Source organism: Chrysemys picta, chromosome 8, assembly GCF_011386835.1.
Source record: "Chrysemys picta bellii isolate R12L10 chromosome 8, ASM1138683v2, whole genome shotgun sequence".
NCBI classification, from domain to species: Eukaryota; Metazoa; Chordata; order Testudines; family Emydidae; genus Chrysemys; species Chrysemys picta.
The window spans coordinates 68,185,340-68,198,489 of NC_088798.1; the positions used below are offsets into that span (position 1 = coordinate 68,185,340).

Consider the following 13,150-nt stretch of genomic DNA (forward strand, 5'->3'; position numbering starts at 1 on the left):
GAGCGCTGATCATAACTGCTCACCTTCACTACTGTGAAGAATGGTACATGGCCCTGCCTGTTTCAGACACATCTTCAGATACATTCCACACACCTGCATGCCGCCCACATGCATCTGCATGAGTCCCCTCAGCTGTAGATGTGTACAGAGCCAATAGTATGTTGAGAGAACATATATTGAACCCGAATTTCCACATGACTTACATACCACACACAGGCAGTGCCAATGGTAAGAAATAAAACAACCCTTCTTCAGTCCCCCCAACTGTATAACACACTCACTAGTGCGCATGCCTGAACAGTACACTTCTGAACCCTCCTAAGCTTGGCAAATTGAAGTAGCTTTTCACTGGACATGTCAAGGTTCCTTCCCCACTCTGAACTTTAGGGTACAGATGTGGGGACCTGCATGAAAACCTCTAAGCTTAACTACCAGCTTAGATCTGCTTTTGCTGTCACCACCCAAATGATTTATGAGTTATTTGGGAAACTCGGTCTTCCCCCAAAAAACCTTTCCCTCCCTTGGTAGCCTTGAGAGACTCTTCCACCAATTCCCTGGTGAACACCGATCCAAACCCCTTTGATCTTAAAACAAGGAGGAATTAATCATTCCCCCCCCTTTCCCCCCACCAATTCCTAGTGAGTCCAGATCCAATCCCCTTGGATCTTAACACAGGGGAAAAAATCAATCAGATTCTTAAAAAGAAGGCTTTTAATTAAAGAAAGAAAGGTAAACATCATCTCTGTAAAATCAGGATGGAAAATAATTTTATATGGTAATCAGATTCAAAGAGCCCAGAGGAACCCCCTCTAGCCTTAGGTTCAAAGTTACAGCAAACAGAGGTAAACTCTCTAGCAAAAGGAACATTTACAAGTTGAGAAAACAAAGATAAAGCTAACACGCCTTGCCTGGCTGTTACTTACAAGTTTGAAATATGAGAGACTTGTTCAGAAAGATTTGGAGAGCATGGATTGATGTCTAGTCTCTCTTGGTTTCGAGAGCGAACAACCCCCCAAAACAAAGAGCACAAACAAAAGCCTTCCCCCCACCAAGATTTGAAAGTATCTTGTCCCCTTATTGGTCCTTTGGGTCAGGTGTCAGCCAGGTTACCTGAGCTTCTTAACCCTTTACAGGTAAAAGGATTTTGGTGTCTCTGGCCAGGAGGGGTTTTATTAGTATTGTACACAGGAGGGCTGTTACCCTTCCCTTTATAGTTATGACACTGGGACACTAGAGTTGCAGCTATGATCTAAGGGCTGCCAAATGGCAAGCGATAACCTCACATTATTGAGATGCTTGAGCTGTCACCCAAAAGGTCAAGCAAGCGTTTCTGTGATGGCAGAGGTGCAGAGGGCTGATCCAGAAGTTTGTCAAAACCAGTTTTCAGTTAGACAAATTGTTTTGCAGAAAACTTTGACTTCTAATTGTAAAACCAAAATCTTCTTGGATTTCAGGTTTTCAGTTTTTTTTTTTTGTTTGTGGGGTTTTTTTTTTAATGAAAAGTCTCTACTTTTCGTGAACCTGCCCTCCACCCCCGTCTTCTGACCAGTTGTCTCCTCCCTTCCCATCCCCCATGCTTAACCACAGCCAAGTTTAAAAACAAAACTCTGTTTTAGGAGTTTAGACTAAATAAGCAAAATTTTAGCAAAACAGTAACTTTTTGAGAAGTTATCAAATAGAAATGGGGCTTTTAGGATGGGAATGCACTAGAGCTGTCGCTACACACTCTGCTGATAAAACAGCTGTAACTCGTACATTGTCCTTTATAACCAGTTTTTGGAAGGAAATTAACCTAGACACATTGTTGGTGTCTCAGATTATATCTGTTGACTTTGAGCACGAGATGGTAGGATGGGTGAATGGTTCCTGGTGGAAGGATAATTTTAATTAATAATAATAATAAAATCTAATTTTAGTGAGGGCTGCCAGAGCATTTGAAATATTGCAGTAAACAGATTCATAGCTGTAGGTGCTGTGATGGCATGAGGCCAAGCCCATCAGTGGTAAAGAGTTATTGCTCCATATTTCATGCCCTGTCATTTTATTACTTAATTTCAGCATTATGATTCATATACCAGGAAATATTGTAACATGGTTCATAGGCTTTGGGACTTAATCCCTGTAAATCCAGGATAGTAACAAGCGGGGTAAGGGGAGCTGTGCAAATCAATAGTTCACTGTGTTACTCAAAGTTCATTTATTTGCTCTCGCCTCTGATAAACCAAGTCCAGATAACATCATTCCAACACCGCCATATTTCTTGGGGACAAGAAGCAGCATCTGCTCAGAATATTCTGGGTTCTCCATCTTTTAAATATTTTCTTCCAGTTTGGGAAGAACTCTCTTAGCAAAAGTCCGTGCCAGCTTTTGGCTATGGTGCAAAACTAACATCCTGATTTCTTGGGTTACTAATGTTTCCACGGCACTTTTCTGAAGAGTTAAGGAGCTAAATTCAATGTCCCAGCAAGGTTTCATCCCCAGTGATTGCATTCTGCCCCTCTATGTTCCCCTTCAAATTCCAATGGATATCAAATGGCGCTTCACTTCTGTCTAAAATTGTTGTATAGTGTTGCTATGCACTGTTAGCAGCTGACGTGCTGAACCCCCAGAGTTGGCTGCATTTCACTGCTGACTAAAGTGATAGGATGGTTTAGGTGGTGGTTTAGGATCCTTCAGGATGAAATTTGCTATAGCAATATACTGTAAGCTCATTTTCCTTCTTCAAGGTGTGGAGGGTGGGGGAGAGAGGTGAAAGGGTATTGCTTATGGATGCACAGTGCTCCCCGTGGATTCTAGCCAGCCAGCTGAGGCTGCCAGCTGCCCAATAACCAGGCACGAAGGCCTGTGCAGGCCTCTGTTGTCTAACTTTGTTGAAAGCAATCTGCATGGCTCTTTTCATCAGCCTGGGGTGGGGGGACCCACCAAAGCAGGGTAGGGCTCCAGGGTGCTTCCTGAAAAAGGGGGGAGTAAATCAGAGCTCCCTGGGAGATACACATCAAGCTTGTTCCAGAGGGCAAGACAGTATACAGAAAGTCATGGAGAGCACCACCGCTGAGCTAACTGTGCAGGAGTTTTGAAAGGGTTACCCAGGCTGGGAAAGTCTAAGGCAGCTTCCTGCAGAAATGGTAAAGTCCTCTTACCTGTCCCAATCCCTAAATCAAAGGCTAAATCCTCCCAGGGAGATGAGGGGAGGCAGTGTAGTTTGTGCTACATGGGAGAGGCAGGCTAGCTCCAGACAATTAGTGGGATGAGGAAAGTGATTGCACTGCTCAGGAGAGAGAGCGGAGCCTCCGGGGCGGGGGATGGAATCTGGCTGCCTGTGGCAAAGGCCTGTGCACTCTAATTCGGCAGGAGTGTTGCAGGGAAAGGCTTGGTCTCTGTAACCCAGCCCTGCAGGGAATTCTGGAGCCTGCCAGAGTCCCACAGAAGTACCCTAAGAGAGGCTGCCAGGTGGTGTGGTTGGGAGACTGCACCAACCATCCTGGGGTCAGAGGCCAAAACATCCTGCAGGCACCCGCTTGGACACAGAGGCCCTCCATTGAGAGGGAAGAGGTGCCTGTGGTGCCTCCCAGTAGCTGATTTGAGGGAAGGCAAAGCTCCAAAGGGACTGGAGAGTGATGCCATGGTGCAAGACTGGCTCAGGGTGGGTATGGTTCAGCCCTGGAGCAGATAGCTGACTTGGGGAGTCTCTGTTGATCTCGCAGGGAGTCCAAGAGCAGCAGTGGGGGCCCAGGGTCAGGGAGGAGCAGTGCCACCCCCTCTGAGAGAGGGGACCTTCATGCACCGAGTAACGTTGCTCTTCCAGACAGGAGTGATTTGTGGTGAGAGGCATTGAAAGGGGAGGAATGGGTGCAATGCACTCAGCATCTCAACCCCATCCCGGGTGCTGTGTGCATTGGGCTGGGAGGAGGAGGGCAGTGCTGTATTGGGGAAGCATTGCCATAGATATGGGGGTGCCCACACACTCGAAACGGGCCTGCGTGAGTAATTCCTCACCTAGGGTGACCAGACAGCAAATGTGAAAAATCGGGACAGGGGGTGGGGGGTAATAGGAGCCTATATAAGAAAGACCCAAAAATCGGGACTGTCTCTATAAAATCGGGACATCTGGTCACCCTATCCTCACCCCTGCACCCTCCTCCCCAGCCCCACACTCCCTCCCCAGGGCAGCATTCCCTCACCATGTTTCCATGCCCTCAACAAGAGAATAGGATGGGACAAAGGGGTATGCATCAGTGGCCTGAGGAGCTATTACTGCATTTAATCTCCAGCCTGGTGCCAGGCTGCAGACACTGAGATACAGCTGCAGGCAGCATCCCCCAGTCTCGCAGCTGGAGACATTTGGATTGGCCACTGAACTGGGGCTTTCCTTCTTCCAGGATGGCTGCATCATCATAGCACAGACACCAGAGCCATAAAAACAGCCATTGTTTGCTTCTTGTTTCATCCCTCAGTGAGAAAAGTAGGCAAGGAAGGGTTAATCAAAGGCAGTGTGGGGTCCCTAGTGCTACCTGGTTAGTGCTATCCATGCAGTGCTGGACTCAGCATTGGTAGCTGAGGAGACTCGGCGTCTAACACATACAGAGATGGACAAGCATAGCCTTGGGCAAGTCACTTAGTCTCTGTGCCGCCGTTCCCACCTGTGTGATGGGGATAATAGCACTGCCTTTCCCCCCAGGGGACTGTCAGGTGCTCAGATACTACGGTGATGGGAGTTGGATAGCCAAATGCTGCATCTTCCCAGATAATATAGGTCACCCCCTGCATAAGGAAAAGCCAAGGCCACCAGTCCATCCCTTTGCTCTTCAGATCTAACTCTCTGCCTGAGTTTCTATAGATCAATCCAAGCTACAGAGGGAGGCACTCAAGAGTTGGCAGTGCCAGAGTTACGGGCTCCGCACTCCCTGTCCGTGTGCCTTGCAATGCAGGCTGTGACCACGTACTGTTTCTCTTGCAGTCTGGGCTGGGGCTGATCTTTTTCAAAGCTGTCCAGTGAATCATAGTCATTTTAATGGGACTTCGGTGTCCAAATCCCTGAGGTGGCTGGAAAATCTCCGCTTCCATGTCTCTCTAGTTTTGGATCCCTGCCCCACAGCTCACTGTTGCTTTGTAATGTGACTGGTCCCATTTACCTCCCTCTGTGCCCAGCCCTGGTGAGCATCTGTGTCCAGCTGTATATGTTGGATAGCTGCACTGGCAACTTAGTCTCTATTGTCAGGTGTTTCGTCTGTGTAGCCATCCTATCATGTGACACAGAGCCCTGGCCTCTGGAGACCATAGTCCCACAATGCTGTCCTCCATTCTGATGAGGACGGCCTGGATGTACGTTGGCACGTCATCTTTGCAGGTGATAGCTCCCGCAACTTTATTTCTGATATATGGGCCACAGTTCAGATATCTCTAGGACTGTATTCTGAGAATGTAGATTGTGAGCTCTTCTGCTCTGTGTGGATGCTACCAGAATGCAAGTAGTAATAGCATCTGACCAGAAAGCAAGGCTCAAGTGGGAGCACTGTGCTCAAGGACTGAGGGGAGGGAGAAGGGTCACAATACTCCTATTAGCCTCCCCTCAGTCCTTGAGCACTGTTTTCCCATGCCATGCAAATGCCTGTTCTTCTGTGTCTTAGGGCATGTCTACACTGGCAGAGTTACAGCGCCGGGAGTTACAGCACCGCTCAGAGAGGGGAGACCGCAGTTGTGTGTTGTCAGCTTGCCTGTGCATTAGCTTGTTCACACTTGCAGCACTTGCAGTGGTATTCGAAGGGGTGCACTCTGGGCAGCTATCTCACAGAGCATCTCTTCTTCTGCCACTAAGATTTGTGGGAAGACGGAGTGTGTTGTGGGGCATCCTGGGTCCTGTCCCAATGCCCCATGATGCATTGCTTCGCATCCCAGCAATCCCTGTGATTCCGTCCACATTTGGCGCCATCTTTCAACGGTTTGTGTACTGCATACTCTGCCTCTTCAGTCTCCAGGAATGGATCCCGAACTGTTGACCAGTGTGCTGCTCACTCTGACCAACACATCGCAAGTGGTGGTGGAGTTATTCCTTAAACTCCAAAGGCAAGAAGAGTGCGACATTGATCTTGCCACACATACTAACTATGATACGAGATTGCTTGTGGCATTCATGGAGGTGCTGACCACAGTGGAACGCCGCTTTTGTGCTTGGGAAGCAAGCACTGAGTGGTGGGATCACATCGTGATGCACATCTGGGATGACGAGCAGTGGCTGCAGAACTTTCGCATGAGGAAAGCCACATTCATGGGACTGTGTGATGAGCCCGCCCCAGTCCTGTGGTGCAAGGACACGAGAATGAGAGCTGCCCTGCCGTTGGAGAAGCTCTTGGCGATTGCACTGTGGAAGCTGGCTATTCCAGACTGCTACCAATTGGTCGCTAACCAGTTCAGAGTAGGAAAGTCGACCGTTGGACTCACGTTGACAGAAGTGTGCAGGGCCATTAATTTCATCCTGCTCCAAAAGACCGTAACTCTGGGCAACATGCATGATATTGTGAATGGCTTTGCACAAATGGGCTTCCCTAACTGCGTAGGGGCAATAGCTGGCACGCATATTCCAATTCTGCCACCAGACCACCTAGCCACTGAGTACATTAATCACAAGGGATATTTCTCAATGCTTCTCCAGGCGCTTGTGGATCACTATGGGCGTTTCACGGACATTAACGCAGGCTGGTTCATAAAGGTGCATGATGCACACATCTTTTGGAACACTGGCCTGTTCAGGAAGCTGCAAGCAGGGACTTTCTTCCAGGACCAGAAGATCACCGTAGGGGAAGTCGAAATGCCCATCGTGATCCTGGGAGACCCCTGCCTACCCCTTAATGCCATAGCTTATGAAGCCATACACGAGGCAACTTGACAGCAGCAAGGAGCAGTTCAACAACAGGCTGAGTAAGTACAGAATGATTGTTGAGTGTGCTTTTGGCCATTTAAAGGCCCGCTGGCGCTGCCTCTGTAGGAAGCTGGACCTGGCCGATGACAACATTTCTATGCTTATAGCCGTGTGCTGTACGCTCCTTAATATTTGTGAAAGGAAAGGTGAAAGCGTCACTCAGGGCTGGACCACTAAGGCTCAGCTCCTGGAGGCTGAGTTTGAACAGCCAGAGACTAGGGCTATTAGAAGGGCGCAGTGCGGGGCCATAAGGATCAGGGATGCCTTGAGGCAGCAATTTGAAGCTGAAAGCCACTAATATTTGTTGCTATGCTCGGGAGTGCAGTGCTTGTAATGCTAGGAGGTGATTGTGATTGGTGCAGACGATGCAATATGAAGGTTTAATATAATTGTCTGTTGCTTTGCAGAGCTCTGTTTGCTTTTAATTAATAGAATAAAGATTGCTTTCAAACCAACACAATTCTTTTATTAAAAAACAACAAATGGAGGAGAGAGTCAAACAAAAAAGCACATCAGCAGTTAGGGGTATGGGTGAAGGGAAAATCCCAGGAGGAGGTGGGGTCCTGGGACAGCTAAAGATTTGTGTATGTCCAGGGATCATATTCAGCCTTCTCCTTTGGAGTACAATGCAGCAGCTACTGTATTTCAGCAGGGCCAAACTGCAGACGGATGGGTGTTGAGTGTAGTGGGAGTCCGGAGTGCTGGACTGTGACTGGGGAGGAGAGGAATGCTGTGGGTATAGAGTGGAGCCAGGAGGTTGATAAGTGTGTTGGCAGTATCTGGGGGGAGCATGGGAAAGAGTTTTGCGACAGTGGGTGCAGGGGAGGCGGGGCCCAGAGCTGCTCAGTTTGGAGTACTAGTATTTCCTGGAGCATGTCTGCTTGGCGCTCCGTAATGTTTAAGAGCCGCTCCGTGGCTTTATTCTGGCATGCCGCATTCTCCTTTCGTTCCCTCTTCTCTCTGTCCTGCCACTCCTTCAATTCCTGTTTCTCGGCTGCGAAGTGCATCATAACATCACGCAGAAAGTCCTCCTTAGTTCTTCATAGCCGCTTTCTAATTCTGCACAGCCATTCAGCCGCTGATAACAAAGAGGAGGTGTGACGGAGCAGGGCAGATTTGACCTGGGAATGTTGCAGGGGGATTGCAGTGAGGAGGGGGGACTTCCCTTGAAGGAAGCTACCTGAGCTGTAACCTGAGCCAGGAACGGGGGTGGGGAGAATTAACACCTTCTGCCCAGGAGACTGAACAAAGGAGAGGAGCAGCAGGAGGGGCTTGGAGTTTAGTTTCGGTTTGGGCTGGGTGGTGCAACGCAGGGAACCCCAAGCTGGGGTCTAAGCTCCCTGAACCTCCCAGAGGGACCCAATTGAGGGGGTCTGGTCGTACCTACACGCTCTGCTTGAGACTGTGTTCCTGTCCTTAAATAAACCTTCTGCTTTACTGGCTGGTTGAGAGTCGCAGTGAATCTCGGGAAGAGGGGTGCAGGGCCCTGACTCCCCCACACTCCGCAACAACTGGTGGCAGCGGCGGGATCTACTGCACCCCGGGGACGACGCTTCCTGCAGTAAGTGACTGGGGAGCAGTAAAACGAAGGGGGATTGACGGGGACCAGGCGTGCTGAAGAGTGAGAGAGAGACGGTTATTACCCCTGGGAGTGTGTGACCAGCGAGAAGGACTTTTGCAGTAACAGGGTCCCCCGGGGGGATCGCAGCAAGTGGTCCCAGGGGCGGAGGAGTCTGCAGCTCGACCCTGGCAGAGAGGTGGTGACCTCGAGAAGGGCTGGCACACTAGGGGGCCCCCTGGGAACTGTGGGGAGCTGTGAGCACACAGGCCGGTGAGTGGCCAGCAGGAAGATGTATGCCAAGCGGCTTAAGAGCGACCTGGTGGAGCTGTGCAAGCAGAGGGGGCTGTGCATTGGGAGGCTCACCAAAGAACAGCTCATTGCCCGGCTGGAGGCGGAAGATCGCTCGAATGAACTGATCCCTTTGCCTCAGGGAAGCAGCCTGGCAAATGCAGCGCAGGCACCAGTGTCTGTCCCAGCTGGGAGTGGTCAGCCGGCTGCTGAGGGCTTCCCGAGACCCCTCCTTCCTATGCCTAGGGGAAGGGTGGGGAGGAGCCCAGCAAATACCGAAGGCGCCGTGACCCTCCCGGCCAGCAGGGGACCCTCCCGGCGAAGCTCGCCGGCCAGCAGAGGATCCTCCCGGCGACGTTCGGCATCCGTGGAGCGGAATTGGCTGGAATGGGAGAAAGAGCTAAAACTGAGAGAGCTGGAGGATCGTGAACAACAGAGACAGCATGAACGGGAGGAGAAAGAGAGACAGAGACAGGAGAATGAGACACAGCATCAGCGTGAAGAGAGACAACGTCAGCATGAACGGGAGGAGAAAGAGAGACAGCATCAGCATGAACGGGAGGAGAATGAGAGACAGCGTCAGCATGACCTGGAACTGGCGAGACTGAGGGGCAGCGAACCCCCGGCTGCGGTGAGTGAGGGGGGACCCAGGACTGCACGGAGCTTTGATAAGTGCATCCTGGCCCCACGCAAGGAGGGGGAGGACATGGATGACTTCCTGGAGGCCTTTGAGACGGCCTGCGAGCTGCACCGGGTTGATCCCGCGGACAGACTCCGGGTCCTTACCCCCTTACTGGACCCCAAAGCCGTGGCATTGTACCGCCAACTGGGAGAGGCAGAGAAAGGGGACTACGAACTATTCAAAAAGGCCCTGCTACGTGAGTTTGGGCTGACTCCTGAGATGTACCGGGAAAGGTTCCGGAGTCAAGATAAAACCCCTGAGATCTCATATCTGCAACTAGCCGTCCGCATGGAAAGATACGCCAGCAAGTGGGCTGGTGGGGCCCAGACGAAGGAGGACCTGATTAAACTGCTGGTACTGGAGCAACTGTATGAGCGGTGCCCATCCGACCTGAGGCTGTGGTTGGTGGACAGAAAGCCAGAGAACCCGCGACACGCAGGGCAGCTGGCTGATGAGTTTGTAAAGAGCCGGTCAGGAGGTGGCAGGGAGGAGCCCCAAAGGAACAGGCCCGCCGCGATGCAGAGAGAGAGTCACCCTGGGACCTCCCAAAGGGGGAATATGGGGAATCCCCTCCCACGGGGAATGCCCAGCGTCAGGGACAACCGACCGGCTCGAGGGGACCCACGGGACATGAGCTGCTATTACTGCGGCCGAAGAGGCCACGTTCGGGCCCAGTGCCCCAAGCTCAAGGACAGACTGAGCAGACCGAACCCGCACCGGGTTAACTTGGTAGAGGCCCAGACGGACGAGGGGCAGGCTTCTCACGCAAGAGGGGCTGGCAGCTTATCAACTGCTCAAGAGAGAGAAGGGCCCCAGGCCAGCTTCTCTGGGGGGCCAGATGCTCCGGATTCAAAGTTCTCCGTTTACAGGGTTGGCGCGGGGCTGTCCCTGCGGAGCGAGTGCCTTGTTCCCCTGGAGGTGGATGGGAAGAAAGTTTATGGATACTGGGACACGGGCGCAGAGGTGACACTGGCCCGGCCCGAGGTGGTGGCCCCAGATCGGGTGGTGCCCAACACCTTCCTGACCCTGACCGGGGTGGGCGGGACCCCATTCAAGGTTCCCGTAGCGAGGGTACACCTGAAATGGGGGGCCAAGGAGGGCCCCAAGGACATGGGAGTGCACCACCATCTGCCCACTGAGGTGTTGATGGGGGGGGACCTAGAGGACTGGCCAAGCAGCCCCCAGACCGCCTTAGTCGTGACCCGTAGCCAGAGCCGGCGAGGGGCACTACGCCCTGACCTTGGGAAGGATGTCCCACCGGAGGCACCGAACCCTTCCCGGGTGGGGAGGGAACACCCAAGGACAGGCCTCTGGGTGGCTGGGGCTTCCGACCCAGCCGACGAGAGGGAGCAGGTCCCCATCCCTTCCCCAGCCGCCGAGTTCCAGGCCGAGTTGCAGAAGGACCCCTCCCGGCGGAAGCTAAGGGGCCTGGCTGACCTCAGTGTGGTACAGACCATGAGGAGAGGATGCAAGGAGAGGTTCCTGTGGGAGAAGGGGTTCCTGTACCGAGAGTGGGCTCCCCCAGGGGAAGTGGAGTCGTGGGGGATCAGGAGGCAGCTGGTGGTTCCCCAGAAGTTTCGCCACAAGCTACTGTACCTGGCCCATGACATCCCTCTCGCAGGGCACCAGGGGATCCGGCGCACCAGGCAGAGGCTGCTACAGAACTTTTACTGGCCCGGGGTCTTCACCAACGTCCGGCAGTACTGCCGATCCTGTGACCCCTGCCAGAGGGTGGGGAAGGCCCGGGACAAGGGGAAGGCAGCTTTGAGACCTTTGCCCATCATAGAGGAGCCTTTCCAGAAGGTGGCCATGGACATAGTGGGACCTCTCAGCAAGACGACCCGGTCTGGGAAGAAATACATCCTGGTGGTGGTAGATTTCGCCACCCGCTACCCCGAGGCAGTGCCCTTATCGTCCATCGAAGCAGACACTGTGGCGGATGCGCTGCTGACCATTTTCAGCCGAGTGGGGTTCCCCAAGGAAGTCTTGACGGACCAAGGGTCCAACTTCATGTCGGCCCTACTCCGGTGCTTGTGGGAGAGATGTGGGGTCCGGCACAACTGGGCCTCAGCATATCACCCCCAATCCAACGGGCTGGTGGAGAGGTTCAATGGGACGCTAAAAATGATGCTGAAAACATTTATGAATCAGCACCCGCAGGACTGGGACAAGTACTTACCTCACCTGCTGTTTGCGTACAGGGAGGTACCCCAGGAGTCTACCGGGTTTTCGCCTTTCGAACTGCTATATGGAAGGCGGGTAAGGGGGCCCCTGGACCTGATGAGAGACGAATGGGAGGGGAAGGCCACTCCTGACGGAGAGTCGGTGGTGGAGTATGTCCTGACCTTCCGGGAACGACTTGCCGAGCTCATGGGCCTGGCCAGGGAGAATCTGGCCAGAGCCCAGAGGAAGCAGAAGGTCTGGTATGACTGCACAGCACGGGCCCGCGCCTTCGCCACTGGGGATCAGGTGATGGTCCTCATCCCCGTGAGGAAAAACAAACTCCAGGCCGCCTGGGAAGGGCCCTTCAAGGTTGTCAAGCAACTAAACGAGGTAAACTATGTGGTGGAGCTGTCGAACCGGGCACACCACCACCGGGTGTACCATGTGAATATGATGAAGCCATATTATGACAGGGGGAATATGGTGTTGGCCGTGTGTGGACATTGGGAGGGGCAGGGAGATGACCCTTTAGTAGATCTATTCCCTGGGACAAGAGTTGGCTTCCCCCTGGAAGCAATTCCCCTCTCTGATCGGCTAACCCCTGCCCAGCGAGCTGAGATCGGAGGGGTGCTGCATCTGTACCAACAGCTGTTTTCCAACCAGCCTGGACGCACTAATCTGACTGTCCACCGGGTGCAGACAGGATCGCACCCGCCTATAAAATGCTCCCCCTTCCGAGCCACAGGGAAAACTGCTCAGGACCTGGAAAGAGAGGTCAATGACATGCTGGCTTTGGGGGTGATCCAGCCGTCTTCCAGCCCTTGGGCCTCGCCGGTGGTGCTGGTCCCCAAAAAGGACGGGTCGATCCGGTTCTGTGTGGACTATCGGAAGCTCAATGCCATCACTGTAGCCGATGCCTACCCCATGCCCAGGCCGGACGAGCTCCTAGACAAGCTGGGAGGTGCTCGGTACCTTACCACCATGGATCTTACAAAGGGCTATTGGCAAGTGCCGCTGGATGCAGATGCCAGGCTGAAATCGGCCTTTGTCACCCCTCTGGGGCTCTATGAGTTCCTGACCCTGCCCTTCGGCCTCAAGGGAGTGCCGGCCACCTTCCAGCGCCTGGTGGATCAGCTACTGAGGGGGATGGAGAGTTTTGCCGTGGCGTATATCGATGACATCTGTGTCTTTAGCCAGACCTGGGAGGACCACATATCCCAGGTTAGACAAGTGCTGGACCGACTCCAGAAGGCTGGGCTGACCGTAAAACCGGAGAAGTGCAAGGTGGGGATGGCTGAGGTATCCTACCTAGGCCACCGGGTGGGAAGCAGCTGCCTAAAGCCGGAACCAGCCAAAGTGGAGGTGATCAGAGACTGGCCCGCTCCTCAAACCAAAAAGCAGGTCCAAGCCTTTATTGGGATGGCAGGGTACTATCGGAGGTTCGTGCCCCACTTTAGCGCCATAGCCGCCCCCATCACTGAGCTGTGCAAGAAGGGGAAGCCAGACAAAGTGGTCTGGACCGAGGAGTGCCAGGAGGCTC

General features: G+C 53.0%; 1 protein-coding gene across 16 annotated transcripts in view; it reads left to right on the plus strand.

Moving 5' to 3' along the window:
- Positions 1-13,150, plus strand: part of NOS1AP (nitric oxide synthase 1 adaptor protein) — a 183,133-nt gene that overhangs the window by 34,690 nt on the left and 135,293 nt on the right. The window lies entirely within an intron of this gene.